At 47.4% G+C, this 16,362-nt stretch overlaps 1 protein-coding gene and 1 non-coding gene across 3 annotated transcripts in view; both read left to right on the top strand.

Moving 5' to 3' along the window:
• The window catches only part of MIB2 (MIB E3 ubiquitin protein ligase 2), a 173,216-nt gene that overhangs the window by 17,671 nt on the left and 139,183 nt on the right, over window positions 1-16,362 (top strand). The gene's annotated exons all lie outside the window — the stretch shown is intronic.
• On the top strand, window positions 10,033-10,214 carry LOC148474411 (U2 spliceosomal RNA). Its single transcript, XR_015872889.1, has one exon. It is a non-coding gene; the product is annotated as a U2 spliceosomal RNA (small nuclear RNA).

The following is a 16,362-nucleotide window of genomic DNA, read 5'->3' on the forward strand; positions in this document are numbered from 1 at the left end:
GCCCAAACCACAGTTGTTTCCTCTACAGGCTGGCCCTAAGAAATCGGCCAAGCCCCGGAAGCAGGCATGGAGTACTAGACGTCCAGCCTCCAAGCCAGATGACAAACCTGCGGCCTGACGGTCCGGGCCTCCCTTTGGGGGATCCCAGGGTGGGAGGCCGCCTGCTGCAGTTCGCCCAGTGTTGGTCGGCCACTACGACAGACTCTTGGGTTCTGGAGGTGGTTTCCCACGGATACGCCCTCTCCTTCCGGCACAGACCCCCGGCTCGATTCTTCACCACGGGTCTACCGTCAGACCGGAACAAGGCTACGGAGCTGCGGAAGGTATTGCACACTATGCTCCAGGCTGGAGTTATAGTGCCTGTTCCATTCTCCCAGAGGGGCCAGGGTTTCTATTCAAATCTATTTTTGGTACAGAAACCCAATGGGTCGTATCGTCCGATTCTCAACCTCAAAGCACTCAACAAGTCTTTGCGGGTTCCGAAGTTTCGGATGGAGACCCTACGGTCCGTCATTCTGGCGCTGGAACTACATGGTGTCATTGGACATACAGGACGCTTACCTGCATGTCCCTTTTCTTTTGCGCCATCAACAGTTCCTCAGGTTTGCAATACGCAGCGACCACTTCCAGTTTCGGGCGTTACCTTTTGGCCTGGCGACAGCACCACGTGTTTTTACCAAGGTGATGGCGGTCATGGCGGCTTCTCTGCGGCTGCAGGGAGTCTGCATGTTGCCGTACTTGGACGACCTGTTATTGGTGGCAGGATCTCCAGAGCTACTGTTACGCCACTTGGACCTGACCATTGCACTGCTGCAACGGCACGGCTGGCTAACCAACTGGCAGAAGTCCACTCTAATCCCGTCTCGGAGGATTCTGCATCTTGGAGCCTTATTGGACTCGGGACAGCAAAGGATCTTCGTGACGGAGGCCAAGATCTCTGCTTTACAGTCAAGGGTGCGCAGTTGTCTGCACAGCCGCCGGGTGTCCCTACACTCGGCGATGAGGTTATGAGGTTACTGGGCTCCATGATGTCGGTGTTCGACATGGTGGAATACGTCCAGTTTCACTCCAGACCTCTGCAGCACCTGATCCTGTCCAAGTGGAACGGGCTGCCTCAGTCTCTGAAGTCCCAGACGATTGTTATCACCCCGGAGGTTCGCCTGTCCCTTACGTGGTGGTTACAGACGACCCACCTCAACAAGGGACGTCCGTTCTGGGTTCCAAATTGGGTCCTGTTGACAACGGACGCCAGTCTTCGGGGCTGGGGAGCAGTTTCGGGTCCACACTTGTTCCAGGGCAGGTGGACGCCGACAGAAGCGGAGCTTCCAATAAATATCTTGGAACTCCGTGCGGTCTTCAATGCTCTCCAGCAGGCACATCGGTTTCTCCAGGGTCACCCGGTGCAGGTCCAGTCGGACAACGCTACCACCGTGGCCTACATAAACAGGCAAGGAGGAACTCGCAGTGGGGCGGCTCTCGTAGAGGTCTCTCGGATCCTGTTTTGGGCGGAGCGCAATCTTCCGGCCATATCAGCGGTCTTCATCCCGGGAGTACTAAATTGGGAGGCGGACTTTCTAAGTCGCCAGGACGTTCATCCGGGGGAATGGTCCCTGCACCCGGACATTTTTCAACTGCTGGTGGACAGGTGGGGTCTTCCAGAGATCGACCTCATGGCGTCCCGGCACAGTGTACGGGTCTCGCACAAGAGACGAAGGGGCGTCTCTGGTGGATGCTCTGTCCGTCCGGTGGACGTTCCGGTTCGCATACCTGTTCCCTCCGGTCTCCCTTCCACGGGTAATCCGGAAATTCAAACAGGAAGGAGGGACGCTCCTGTTGATAGCTCCCGCGTGGCCCAGACGGAACTGGTTCTCAGACCTTCAGGGTCTGTCCGTGGACAGTCCTCTGTGGTTGCCGCTACGACCGGACCTTCTGTCACAGGGTCCTTGTCTTCACCCGGACCTGACTCGGCTGTCTTTGACAGCGTGGCTGTTGAGACGGCCATGCTGAGGTCCCGGGGGTTTTCCAGCTCTGTGGTGCGTACTATGTTGCGAGCTCGGAAACCGTCTTCCGCGAGGATATACCATCGCGTGTGGCATACGTTCTTCCAGTGGTGTCGACCGAGAGGTTATGCACCGCGGGAGTTTCGTCTGTCTCGGATTCTCGCCTTCCTGCAAGCGGGACTAGATCATGGGCTTCGCCTTGCTTCTTTGAAGGTACAGGTTTCGGCCCTATCTGTGTGGTTTCACCGTAGGATTGCTACAATCCCGGATGTGCGCACCTTTATGCAAGGTGTTGTCCGCATTCAGCCGCCCTTTGTTCCACCTGTGGCGCCTTGGGATTTGGCTGTGGTCCTGAGGGCTCTTCAAGGACCGCCGTTTGAACAACTGGGCTCAGTGGATCTTAAATGGCTAACAGCTAAGACTGTTTTCCTTCTGGCCATTGCTTCGGCCAGACGTGTTTCTGAGTTAGGGGCTCTTTCTTGTAGACCCCCTTTCTTGGTTTTTCATGGGAACAGGGCAGTGCTCCGCACTCGGCCCGAGTTTCTTCCCAAAGTTGTTTCCCAGTTTCATGTTAACGAGGAAATCGTTGTTCCGGCCTTTAACTCACCGGGTCTTTCCGTGGGTGAGGCCTCTTTGGATGTTGTGCGGGCCTTAAGGACTTATGTTGACCGCACTTTTTCGGTTAGGAAGTCGGACGCTTTGTTTGTCCTCTATGGCTTCCATAAAAAGGGTTGGCCTGCTTCAAAGCAAACTTTGGCAGCCTGGATCCGTATGGCTATTTCTGAAGCTTATCTTCATGAAGGCCTACCGGTCCCTCCTTCTCTGAAGGCTCATTCCACTAGGTCTGTGGGTCCTTCGTGGGCAGCTCGACGTGGTGCCTCGGCAGTTCAGATCTGCAAGGCTGCTACGTGGTCCTCTGTCCATACCTTCGTGAGGTATTACAGGTTTGACACTTTCACCTCTCAGGATGCTTCCTTCGGGCGGCGGATTCTCCTTTCTGCACAGGAGCGTCCCCACCCTTAAAGGATACTGCTTTGGGACATCCCCAAGATATCCTGTGGATACCCTATGGACCCTGAAGTAGAAAATATGAGATATGGTAAGAACTTACCCTTGTTATCTCTATTTCTACGAAGTCCATAGGGTTCCACAGGACTCCCGCCCTGTCGCACCTGTGCTGCAGATGGGCTTTGCTCTGGTCACCGGTTTTCCGTCTCCCTCTGGTGAGAATGTGATTCTTGTATGTGTCCAGATCTTTTTTCTCTCTCTTCCTTCTCCTCCTCCGGCCTATGGCTTGATAACTAACTGAGGTGCCTTGGCTCGGGGGCGGGGTATAGGAGGGGGACCCTAGTGCATCCTGGGAGGCTGAAAAGCTTAACTCTATGGTGCCCAGCGACTGACGTCACACCTATACCCCAAGGTATCCTGTGGAACCCTATGGACTTCGTAGAAATAGAGATAACAAGGGTAAGTTCTTACCATATCTCATATTATTATGCTCTCCTGGTAACAGATCCTGTGACCTGTTCCCACTAGTGACTTTCTGTTTCCAGATGCAGCATAGCCATGTCCCATCCGGAACAATGTCGATTGTAATTAAACATTTTCTTGTCAAGTGCTGCGTAAACGTTGCCACTATATACAGTCAGGTGCATAAATATTGGGACATTTACAGAATTTTCATATTTTGGCCTCTATTCACCACCACAATGGCTTTGAAATGAAACAAACAAGATGTGCTTTAACTGCAGACTTTCAGATTTAATTTGAGGGTAATGACATCCAAATCAGGTGAACGGTGTAGGAATTACAATGGTTTCTATATGTGCCTCCCACTTTTTAAGGGGCCAAAAGTAATGGGACAAACTAAACAATCCTAAATCTAACTTTCACTTTTTAATACTTTGTTGCAAATCCTTTGCAAGCAATTACAACCTGAAGTCTGGAACGCATAGACATCACCAGACGTTGGGTTTCATCCCTGGTGATGCTCTGCTAGGCCACTACTGCAAATGTTTTCAGTTCCTGCTTGTTCTTGGGGCATTTTCCCTTCAGTTTTGTCTTCATCAAGTGAAATGCATGCTCAGTTGGATTCAGGTCAGGGGATTGACTTGGCCATTGCATAACATTCCACTTTTTAGCCTTAAAAAACTCTTTGGTTGCTTTTGCAGTATGCTTCGGGTCATTGTCCATCTGCACTGTGAAGCGCCGTCCAATGAGTTCTGAAGCATTTGACTGAATATGAGCATATAATATTGCCCGAAACACTTCAGAATTCATTCTGCTGCTTTTGTCAGCAGTCACATCATCAATAAATACAAAAGAACCAGTTCCATTGGCAGCCATACGTGCCCACGACATGACACAACCACCACCATGCTTCACTGATGAGGTGGTATGTTTTGGATCATGAGCAGTTCCTTTCCTTCTCCATACTCTTCTCTTCCCATCACTCTGGTACAAGTTGATCTTTGTCTCATCTGTCCATTGGATGTTGTTCCAGAACTGTAATGGCTTTTTTAGATGTTGTTTGGCAAACTCTAATCTGGTCTTCCTGTTTTTGTGGCTCATCAATGGTTTACATCTTGTGGTGAACCCTCTATATTCACTCTTCTTTTGATTGTTGACTTTGACACATATACACCTACCTCCTGGAGAGTGTTCTTGATTTGGCCAACTGTGAAGGGGTTTTTCTTCACCAGGGAAATAATTCTTCTGTCATCCACCACAGTTGTTTTCCGTGGTCTTCCGGGTCTTTTGGTGTTGCTGAGCTCTCCGGTGCGTTCTTTCTTTTTAAGAATGTTCCAAACAGTTGATTTGGCCACACCTAATGTTTTTGCTATCTCTCTGATGGGTTTGTTTTGATTTTTCAGCCTAATGATGGCTTGCTTCACTGATAGTGACAGCTCTTTGGATCTCATATTGAGAGTCGACAGCAACTGATTCCAAATGCAAATGTCACACCTAGAATCAACTCCAGACCTTTTACTTGCTTAATTGATAATGAAATAACGCTGGAATAGCCCACACCTGTCCATGAAATAGCTTTTGAGTTGATAGTCCCATTACTTTTGGCCCCTTAAAAAGTGGGAGGCACATATAGAAACCGTTGTAATTCCTACACTGTTCACCTGATTTGGATGTAATTACCCTCAAATTAAATCTGAAAGTCTGCAGTTAAAGCACATCTTGTTTGTTTCATTTCAAAGCCATTGTGGTGGTGAATAGAGGCCAAAATATGAAAATTCTGTCAATGTCCCAATATTTATGCACCTGACTGTACATTATAGGTCCTGTCAGTGGCATGCTCATAAATAAACACTGGGTGACCACACACTCTCTTAGTGGATGTGGGCATTATCATCCGTCTCCCTTGAGCGAAGAAATGCTTTAATTTGGGTTGAAGTTAAGTACTCAGTACCATTAAGTAGCAATTAGCGATACAATACCAACCTCCAACATGGAAATCCCTACAGTCTTGGTAACATCACTCAGGTCTGTAGATTTCTTTAGAATAGAGCCACAACATGGTGATCATCTGATCATGCCACTATTCAAATGCAAACTGTTCAAGGTCAGATTTAAGAGGAGGACAGACAGTGGATCACAAATATATCTTACAGAACAGCATTGTTAGCATGAAGCAATTGGGATGAAACTGCCCTGCAAAAGAAAGGTAACGTCATGGAAGTTGTAAGCGAGATATTAATACAACAACGCAAAATAAGGCTGGTATTCATTAAGGAGAATCCTTCATTAAAAGCAAATTGCTTATTGCAACCAGCAACTTTTTTCTGATATTGCTAGTGCATGGCAATCACAGAAGGGTTTTGTAAGGCAGATTCAAGCTCGTTCAGTCAGGGTTAATGGCTTGACAGACATAAAATAACTAATGTATCTCACTGGACAAGAACCACTCAGCCCACCATTGTTTGCATTGAGGTGTTAGGGTATAAATCAATTTGATTCCATGTGCCGTGGCCACTTATGGTAGAGCCCTTTCCCTGCACACCTCTATAGAGTATGAGGCAATACTTGCAATACAGGTGGACGCGATGTTACATTTCTGAACGGCCCATCTCATCAATGCCATGCTTTGTGCTTACCACATCAGGGATACTCATCTCTGCCACATATACCTCAGGTTTATGGTAAGTCATGATCACAACAGCATCCAGATGTCAATACCAGAAAATGATCTCTGCTGTCAGGTATTTGCTTTCAAGAACAACCCCCACCCCCCCAATACACACACACACACACACACACTATAAACACATTTTTAATTTTTTTTTTCAGGTCTCATGGCACTCATTTGATAGCTTATTGAAATAAATACCTTCATTTAGCAAGCTGTATATGTAGCAAATGGGATACAAATACACCTTTTCTCTTTCATCCACTAGGGGACACTGGAGGTGCTTACGCTGGGGTATAGAGGCGTGGATAACTGGAGCTGGCACTTTAAATAATTCAGAAGTGTGAAGCTCCTCCCCCTCTATCCCCCATCAGCCCTCAGTTTAGAAAATGTGCCCTTGGAGCTGGTCACTACATGCTGTGCTCCAGCAATACATTTGATTTTATTTTATTTAGGTTATTTATTTTTAATGCATCTTTTACACTTAATCGGTATCCTTCGCCACCTCTCTAAAGGTGGGGTCCGGGTACCTGGCGACCTGATCTTTAGCGATCAGGAATGAGTGCACAGTGCTTATGCTAAAAGCAACTGACAGCTCCTTACCGCCAAAACAGCACGTCTCTCAGCAAGAAGATCTGCTGTGGCACAATAGTGTCACTGAAGGAGAGTGTTGACAAGCTGCCGAGAACAACCCTCAGCTCCCATGGTCAGTGCGAACGGGGCTGACATAGAGTAATGGCAGAAGCCATGTTGGGAGCATGAGGCTTTGAAAAAGGGGGCGGAGCTACAACAGCACGGGCTATCGCTCTCTCTCTCTCTCTCTGTTATAAGCGGCACAGAGCTGTAACTAAAGGTGCGTACACACTGGGCGATAAAGTGGACGACTGAACGATATCGTTATCGTTCAGTCGTCCACTTTATCGTCCATTTTTAAGCCCAAAAAGATGAACGATAACGACGACGCGCGTTCCCGCGGGTCGTTCGTCATCATCGTTCATCGGGCTGACATGCAGGCCAACCTGACGATGTCGTCAGGTTTCTGCATGTCAGGGAATGGGGGAGAGAGCCCGGCGCTGAACGATATCGTTAATGATATCGTTCAGCAGCTGTGCTCAATGTCATGAACGACATTGAGCACACCCTGCCGGGGACACACTAGACGATATCGCTCAGGGAGCATATCGTCTAGTGTGTATGCACCTTAACAGCGTGTCTGCCGGGTTATTTAATGCATCTCTCCCCTGGAGCTAACCCAGGGAGGAGCAGTGCGGGCTCTATCTGTTCTAAGAGGCACAGAGCTGTTACAAACAGCGTGTCTGCCGGTGTAATGATTTAATGCCTGCATCTCTCCCTTGGAGCTGAACCAGGGAGGAACAGCACGCACTCTCTCTCTCTGATCTAAGCGGCACAGAGCTGTCACAAACAGCGTGTCTGCCGGAGTTATTTATTGCCTGCATCTCTCCCTTATAGGTAGGGTGCAGTTGATTATACAGAAGGCTCCTGCTTCCAGCAACTGAGTGTATAGTGAGCAGGGGGATCTAATCTGTGAACCTCCCCTGTTCCCAACATTAGCCTTCTGTTTTATCCACGATGTTACTATCTGTATGTGTGAACAGTGGGCCTTATTCAGAGCCACTCGTAAGCGGCAGCTCGTTCGCTCCGAGCGATGTTTGCCCAACTGCGCATGCGTACGGATCGTTATACGCATGCGCGAACCAGTCAGTGCGGCCGAAAGTCATGTGCTCGTAAAATAGCGAATGCCTGCTAATTTGAGTGACAGGATGAGGCGTATGTGGGTGGTAACAGGGGAAGGTGCTTGAAAACGGGGAGTGGAGATCCGATCGCAGGCGTGCTTAAAGGTCAAAACGGGCGTTTTATGGGTGTGCATATTTAAAACAGCAGCGTCATTGACCACGTCACTGGGGTTTTTTTAAGCCAGAACTGCTCGCAAAATTGTGGTAGCAAAAACCAACCACAAGAATAGCGAGCAGCTCATACCCTGTTCGATGTACTCGATTAATCTAATAAATAGCGGACATGACGTAGGATGCGAGCGGCCAGGGGGCGTAGTTTCCCAAAAAACTACCGCAAGTTTTGTTCGCTCGTTCAGACCTAGAGGCGTGAACAGACCGCAAACAGCGAACGGTTCATTTGAATAGCCACCCCTATTTTCAGGACGAGCGAGCGCTAATTGCGTCCGGCTCTGAATCAGGCCCAGTGTGTGTATAAATGAGGCAGACTTAAGGCTTCACAGTAGATGTTTGTTTGTTCTAAATGTACTAACAAACTAAGCCTGGTTCCTCATTAAGGTCAAGTGAGAGAAACCTACTGAAAAAAAAAAAAAAAATGTTTTCAATTATAATGCTGCCTCACAGTGCTGGGGTTGTGGGTGCGGTTCCCGACCATGGCTGTATCCATGTGGAGTTTGTATGTTCTCCCCACTTTAGTAATAGACCCTACCGCGGCTATCTCTGCCTCACCTACTCCTCCATGGGCCGCTGACATGGTAGGAGTTATGGCGGACTTATCGTCAGAGTTGGCTATGGCTCATAGGTCTCAACCTCCCTGGATAGCATGGTTAACAAATCTCTACACAGCCTGGTACTGGTTATAGGTGCCGCTGCTACTATACCTTCCATTTCCTACCAGAAACCTATTGAAAAACATCCTCTTACGAACGTACTCCAGCCAGAGTAGTCGGACGAGGAACTCCTCACATATGAGGATACGAAAGGTGAATTGGAAGAACTTTTGGATGGTACTGCACCTTAAGACTTACAATCCACCTCTACGGTGGTGGAACCCATGATTCTGGCGATTAGGCAGCTCCTTAATCTACCTTATACATTTGAAAACCGACCAAAGCGGTCGGCTATTTTTTTTTTTTTTCGTTCCCGCATCTTCAGGAACAGTTTTCAGTGGCCTGAAAACGGACGGATAGGAGGCGTCGTTGCCCATCCGGTTATTTCCATCACCCAGGTTGGAAAAGTGGGAAACACTGCCTCATGTTTAGGCGTCTGTTTCTCTTCTTTTTAAGAAAACTACGCTTCCTGTTCCGGTACTACGTTACTTAAGGGCCTTCCTGATTGTAAGTTGGAAAAAACTCTACAATCTATTTATACTGCAGCGGTAGCTCAATTTAGGCCTACAATTGTTAGCGCCTGGGTTAACAAAGCTGCAACTTGCTGGGCAGATGATTATAGTCCAGAGGGGGAGGAGCTCTGAGTTACGTCTACTGGCAGAACACATCCGTGAGTCTGCAGTGTTCCTGGGCGAGGCTTCCAGGGAGATCAATCAGATCAGTACTCGCATATCCGCTTCTGCTATTTCTGCCCGCAGAGCTCTCTGGTTCTCCCAAGAGAACTTAAACTGGACCCTCATTTCATTCTTTTCATGCGCCACTGCCCTTTCGTGGAAGAGCCAAGTTGCTCGCACGCAAGCAAGGGGTGACAGAGGTAGAGATTGCCCACATACAGCTGCATGGTGACAGGAATAGAATCTAGCTAAGAAACAGGTGGCATGACGGTCTTCCGTCCCACTTTGGATCTCCTGCAGTGAGAGCTCGCTAACAGACATTCACACAGGGCCAGGATTCGGCGGGACGGTATCCAGTCTCTACAAAGTTAGACGGGGCTAGTTCCAGTTTCAGTGTATCAACGATGTGGGGGGTTTTACTCAAAGCTCTTTGTGGTGCCCTAGTTGGATGAATCAGACAGGCCCATCTTAACCCTGAGATCCTTAAATGTATCTGACGATGTATAGTTTCAATATGGAGTCACTTCAGTCTGTCATTGCGAGCTTGGAACCAGAGGAGTTCCTAATTTCCTTGGATGTTCGCTTATTTCCATGTCCCCATTTGGGAACCACACTTCCTGCATTTTACAACCTTGCAAGATCGCTTCTCGGACTTTTGGGTAGGATCAAAGGTAGTATCTGTTCTTATCAGTTTAATATCTCATACGGCCCCTGTCTGGGTGCCATATATTAAATGGATTGTTTGAACAGGAAGATGGAAGAAGAGCTTGCTCTATGCATTGACCTGGTTTTGGAATACTTCCAAGAACGGTGCACACTTCGGTCGTCAGGAGTGAACATTAATCCTTATTTGGACGTCCTGTTAATCAAGGTTCCATCGGAATCTCTTCTCTTACACTTCTCTGTCATATTAGACTTTAATACTAACGGTTGGTAATCAATTTCAAGAAATCCAATCTCAGTCCGGCCAGAGACTCCAGTTTATGGGGATGATCCGGTATACGGTATTACACAGGATTTTCCTTCCGGATGACAAAGCTTGGGATATCCGGCTGCTGGTTCAGCTAGTCCTTAGACTGAAGAGGGTGTCCTTGCTTCTTTGTCTGCGTCTCTTGTGGAAGATGGTAGCTGCTTTCAAGACACTACAATTCGGACGATTCCACTTCCGAGTGTTCCAACCAGACCTGCTATCACAGGGATCAGGATCTCACCTGAATCTACATCGACTAATCCGTTTGGCTCAGGCCACCATGGTAGCTCCCCTCTGGTGGGTACAATCCCATTCGGAGTATGGAATTGGATAATAGTGACAACGGACGCCAGTCTCCAAGAATGGGAGCAGTGGTCCTCAACTATCATTTCAGGATCAATGGTCCACACAAGAAAGACAGTGGCCCATAAATGGGTTAGAACTCAGAGTAATTTACAGTGCTCTGTTAGAAGCAGCACAGTTGCTAAGGCCTATTCCGGTAAGAGTTCAGTCAGAAAGCGACGGCCGTCACTTACATCAACCGCCAGGGAGAAACTCAAGTCGCATAGCCATGGGGAAGTCTCTCAGATTCCCCGGCGGGCTGTGAGTCAGTTAGTAATTCTGTAGGCAGAATAGCCAGGATAACCATCCTAGAGCATGGAAGCTTCACCCAGACGTGTTCCATGCATTAGTACATCAATGAGATTGTTCTAAAGTGGACTTCATGGCGTCTAGTTTGAATAATCAGCTCCCAGCATACATGTCAAGTACTAGGGACCCGCAGGCGAAGGCTGTCGTCACACTCTCACAGTTCCGTCGAACTACGACATTTACCTGTTTTCTCCGATCCCTCTAATTCTTTATCTAAATAGAAAGAAACTCAAGTCTGCTTAGACTTTCTTGGGGCTACAAACTGGCCTCGGAGAAGTTGGTTCTTGGATCTTAGGTCCCTCCTAGCAGATGTCCCATGACCTCTTCCTTTACGCCTGGGTATTCTGCTTCAGGGTCTTTTTCATACACCCCAGATTAGCGCAATTTCATTTATGGGGTGGCTCTTGAAACTGATATCTTAAGACACGGAGGTATCCCAGACTCGGTTATCCTATATAGGCTTCACGACAGGAACCTGGTTTTGGCTGCACATTATCATTGTACCTGGCATTCTTCTATAATCGGATGTATAGGTCAAGACCTTCCTTCTAGGACTTCCGGTTTTCCTGTTTTTCTCCAAACCGGATTAGTCGGGCCTGCGCTTTGGGATTTGTAAAGGTGCAGGTTTTTTCTGCTTGTTCCATTTTCTTTCAGCGCAAGTTGGCCCCCATACCTGTCGTGCTGACGTTCTTCAGGAAGTTTTGAGTGTGCAGCCACCTTTTTTGTACCACTTACAGCTCCCTGGGACTTAAATTTGGTACTTTATATCTTCAGTTTTCCATCTTGGAACCTATTTAGGAGGTTGGTATTAGTAATTGTCTGGGAAGACTGTCCACCTCCTGGCTTTGGCTCGCAGAGTTTCGGAATTGGAGGCTCTGTCCTATAAGCCGCCTTACCGTGTGTTTTCATGTTGATGGGGCGGAACTCAGGACGGTAGCCGCTTTCCTTCCTGTGTCGGTGTCGGCTTTCCACATAAACCAGCCTATTGTGGTGTCTTTTTTGATAGAGGACTCGGGTGTTTCCTCTACTCTTGATGTGGTTTGAGCTTGCCGCATCTATGTTGCTCGGATGGCGTCCTCCGCTAGTCCGAGATGCTTTTTGTCCTCTATGATGCTGTTCGGAGGGGTTGACAAGCAGCCAAACAGACATTGGCTCGTTGGATCAGACTGACTATCCATCAGGCTTATGATCGTCAGCATCCTGTGTCCATTCGACTCTTTCCACATGTTCTGTGGGTGTGTCGTGGGCGCCTGGGAGGTGTGCCTCCACTTACAATTGTGCCATACGGACACTTGGTTATCGGTTCACGCTTTCTAACGTTTTACGGGTTGATACAATTGCGGCTTCTGCATCAAGTTTTGGCCGCATTGTTCTGCAGGTTCCTCAGAGCGCTCCCGCCCGTGGGGTAAACTTTGGGGCGTCCCCAGCATAAGCACCTCCAGTGTCCCCTAGTGGATGAAAGAGAAAATGGGATTTTGGTACTTACCGGTAAATCCTTTTCTCTGATTCCACAGGGGACACTGGACGCCCACCTCAGCGCTCTTTGCCTGCCTGTTCAGTAGGTTTCATATGTTGTTGTGTGATCTTCTCTCCTTTTCACTCCTGTTGTTCTCCATCTCTTCTCGGTCTTCATTTTCTATACTGAGGGCTGATGGGGGATAGAGGGGGAGGAGCTTCACACTTCTGAATAATTTAAAGTGCCAGCTCCAGTTATCCACGCCTCTATACCCCAGCGTAAGCACCTCCAGTGTCCCCTGTGGAATCAGAGAAAAGAATTTACGGGTAAGTACCAAAATCCCATTTTCATGATTCTTCCCATATTAATGATTTACAGGACAATCCGGCTGCTTGCCCCAAGCACCCAGCAGCTGTATCTATGTCAGATTGGACCACTTATGTACATACAGCCAAATCCGGAAGATTTCTGGGTTATGGAGGTCACGTGATGACCACTTAATTAACAGCTCTGGAAAATTTACTTTTATCCAATTGCTGCAACACCAGAACATTGTGTGGTGCCCCATAGTTATGGCGTCACTCCTTGTCCCTTACTGTCACCACAGTCTCTTGGTAGTGGGTGATTATATATATATATTATATCTAGATTACCTGCAGCTACTGGATTTTTATATTTTTATTATTAAGTGCTGCCCCATTAAGCCCTATAGCAGAGATTAGGTGAACTGTTGCTGACCCTGTCAGCCTGACTGCCAGTGAAGTTGGCACCACTGAGAAGAAGTGTTCCCCCTTTAGCCAGCAACAGCCTCAGTCAGCCCATTAAGCAGATGTTGGAAGAGATGAAGGCTATCGGGCTGATCGGGGACAGTCACTGCCCATGGGCTGCACACATGGTGCTGGTGTCGAAGCAGGATGGGAGCTTGGGATTTTGTGTAGATTACCTGAAGTTAAATCACATCAGCCATAAAGACACATACCCACTACCCCCACATCAAGGAGTCCTTGACGGCCTTGAAGTCAGCAAACTTCTTTTCCACTCTGGACTTAACCAGCGGGTACTGCAAGTGCCAGTGGCATTTTCATTACCTCTATGGGCCTTCATGAGTTTGTGAGGATGCCCTTCGGCCTGAGCAATGCCCCAGGGATATTCCAGTGCATCATGGAAAATTGTCTGGGGCACAAGAATTTCGATATAGACCTCTTGTATCTGGATGACATTATCATCTCAAAATTAACAGTTCTTTCCCATATCTATAGAGATCCATTTTCTCCACTTGGCTGCCCCTTTTCCTTTCTCTGGGCGTCCCCCCTCTGCTCCCCACGTCCTGTGTCCTGACTGGCCCTAGTTCTTAGAAAAAGCCGGCCCCAGGGCTCCTCTACCATGCACCTCCGGCCAACAATCAGCAGTGGGCCACAATTTGCGGCCTGAGGCTGTTGCTGGCCAAAGGGGGAACACTTCTCAGTGGTGCCAACTCCACTGACAGGGTCAGCAAAACTTTACCTCATGTCTGCTATGGGGCTTAATGGGGCAGCACTTAGTAATAGAAAAAAAATCTACACCGGCTACAGGTAATCTATGTGAGATATATATATATATATATCTATATACACTGAAGTGCCAAAACTCATGGGATAGATGTCTAATATTGTGTTGGACCCCCTCTAGCCCGGTGACGTGGCATCGATTTCACAAGTTGACGAAAGACCTCTGGAGATATGTTGACCCATGCCATCTGAACAGCTTCCCACAGCTCCCTGATGTTTGTAGGTGCGGGATCTTGGGTGCAAATGGACCTATCCACCCCATGCCATAAATGCTTGATTGGGTTCATGTTGGGCGAATGTGGTGGCCACACCATTCGTCAAAACTCTCCAGAATGCTCCTTGAACCAATTCTGGACAACTTGAGATTGATGACACAGTGCATTATCCTGCTGGAATATTACATTGTTGTGGGGGTAGATGAAGTCCATGAAAGGCTCAGGGAGACCAGTGGACCCAACCCATGCCACGTAAAAACACCCCACACAATTATGGAACCACCACCAGCCTGCACGTTGCCTTGTTGACAACTTGGGTCCATGACCTCATGGGGTCTGCGCCACAACCGAACCCTACCATCTTCCTTAAACAACTAGAACTGCAACTCATTGGACCACGCCACATGTCTGTCCTCCAGTGTCCAATTAGTGATGTCCTAAGCCCAGGTGAGGTGCTATGTCTGGTATCATAGCTTTAACAGGAGCACTGGTGGGTTTTCTGCTCCCATATCCCATGAAAGCTAAAGAACACTGCACTGATCTGCTGGTTATGCATCTGTTACCTCCTGCATTGAATGTGGATGTGAATTGAGCCAGTGTCGGCCAGACACAGCTGGTCATGATCATTAAGCACCTGTGGCTGGCCACTGCGCTGTCCATGGTGGGTGGTAATGCCTACAATTAGGTACTTCCGGTTCATACGCGACACCGTAGATCGAAGAATTTTCAATGTCTGCACAACTTTGGAAATGCAATGTCCCAGCCTTCAGGCACCCACTATCATGCCCTATTCGAATTTCATTAATTCATGTTGCTTTGCCATGAGCAGCCTAGCTGGTCTTCAGACTGACTCACGAGATGTCACATTACAGCTGATGCACGCCACCTACCGTTACCTTTACATACTGCTATTCCATGTCTTTTGACACTTCAGTGTATATCATCCACTTCCAAGAAACTGTGGTGAAGTAAGGGACAAGGGGTGACGCTAGCTAACAGAGTTGACTCCATAGCTATGGGGCACCACTTGCAATATAATTGGCTAATAAACAAAGTGATATTATATTTTTGAGGCTTGCATCTGGAGTGCAGGTTAAAAGGGCCTATCCATTAGCAGATAAATTGAACAACTAAGCGATATATCGTTCAGTTGTTCAATTTCTCTTCTATGGATAGGCCCTGAACGATGACAGATGCGCACTCCCGCGGCCGATAAATTGAATCTTTCATCTCTCCAACATGTTGGTCAATTATCGTATATCGCTGCCAGATATTAGAAATATCTGGCAGTTTATATGCCCTGAACGACGAACGACAAAAGATATTAGTAGCAGCTACAGAGCGCTGCAGAGAAAAAAAATCCACTCCCTGAATGATATCATGCGATATCGTTCATCGTTCGTTTTTTGCCAAAATCTGTCATTTACATGACGGATATCTTTCAGCACAGCCACCGGAATTTTCAATAGATATCTTTTGTCTTTCATCTTTCAGAAAAACATCTGCTAATGGATAGGCCCCTTAAGGGATAAAATTGTGAAATATATATCACCAACCAATCAGCTCCAAACTATCATTTCTTAAACACAGCCTGCAAAATGTGAGTTATAAGCTGATTGGTTGGTGATATATCTTTTGCAATTTTAGCTCACATCAAACTTTGATACATATGCCCCTAAATGTTTTTTTTGTGTCAGCCAAATTGATGCAAACCTTGGTTATTGGTATACTTTTGTGTCCTTGATCAAGTCCTAGGAGGAGATGTATCAAACCATGGAAAGAGATAAAGTGGGTAGTGATAAAGTACCAACCAATCAGCTTCTAACTTTCATTATACATTATTATATGTTTGAAACATGACAGAAGCTGATTGGTTGGTACTTTTGTCTCTCTCCAAGGTTTAATACATCTCCACCTTACTCACATGCATACTAGGGGGTATATTTACTAAAGTGCGGGTTTACAAAAGTGGGAATGTTGCCTATAGCAACCAATCAGATTCTAGCTATCATTTTCTAGAAGGCACTAGATGAATTGTAACTTGAATCAGTTGCTATGGGCAACATCTACCATTTTGTAAATCCGCACTTTAGTAAATATACCCCTAGAAGTCTTTGATTGTGGGAATCA

The sequence above is a fragment of the Taudactylus pleione genome, unplaced genomic scaffold (assembly GCF_031769625.1).
Source record: "Taudactylus pleione unplaced genomic scaffold, aTauple2 ptg000845l, whole genome shotgun sequence".
Lineage (NCBI taxonomy): Eukaryota > Metazoa > Chordata > Amphibia > Anura > Myobatrachidae > Taudactylus > Taudactylus pleione.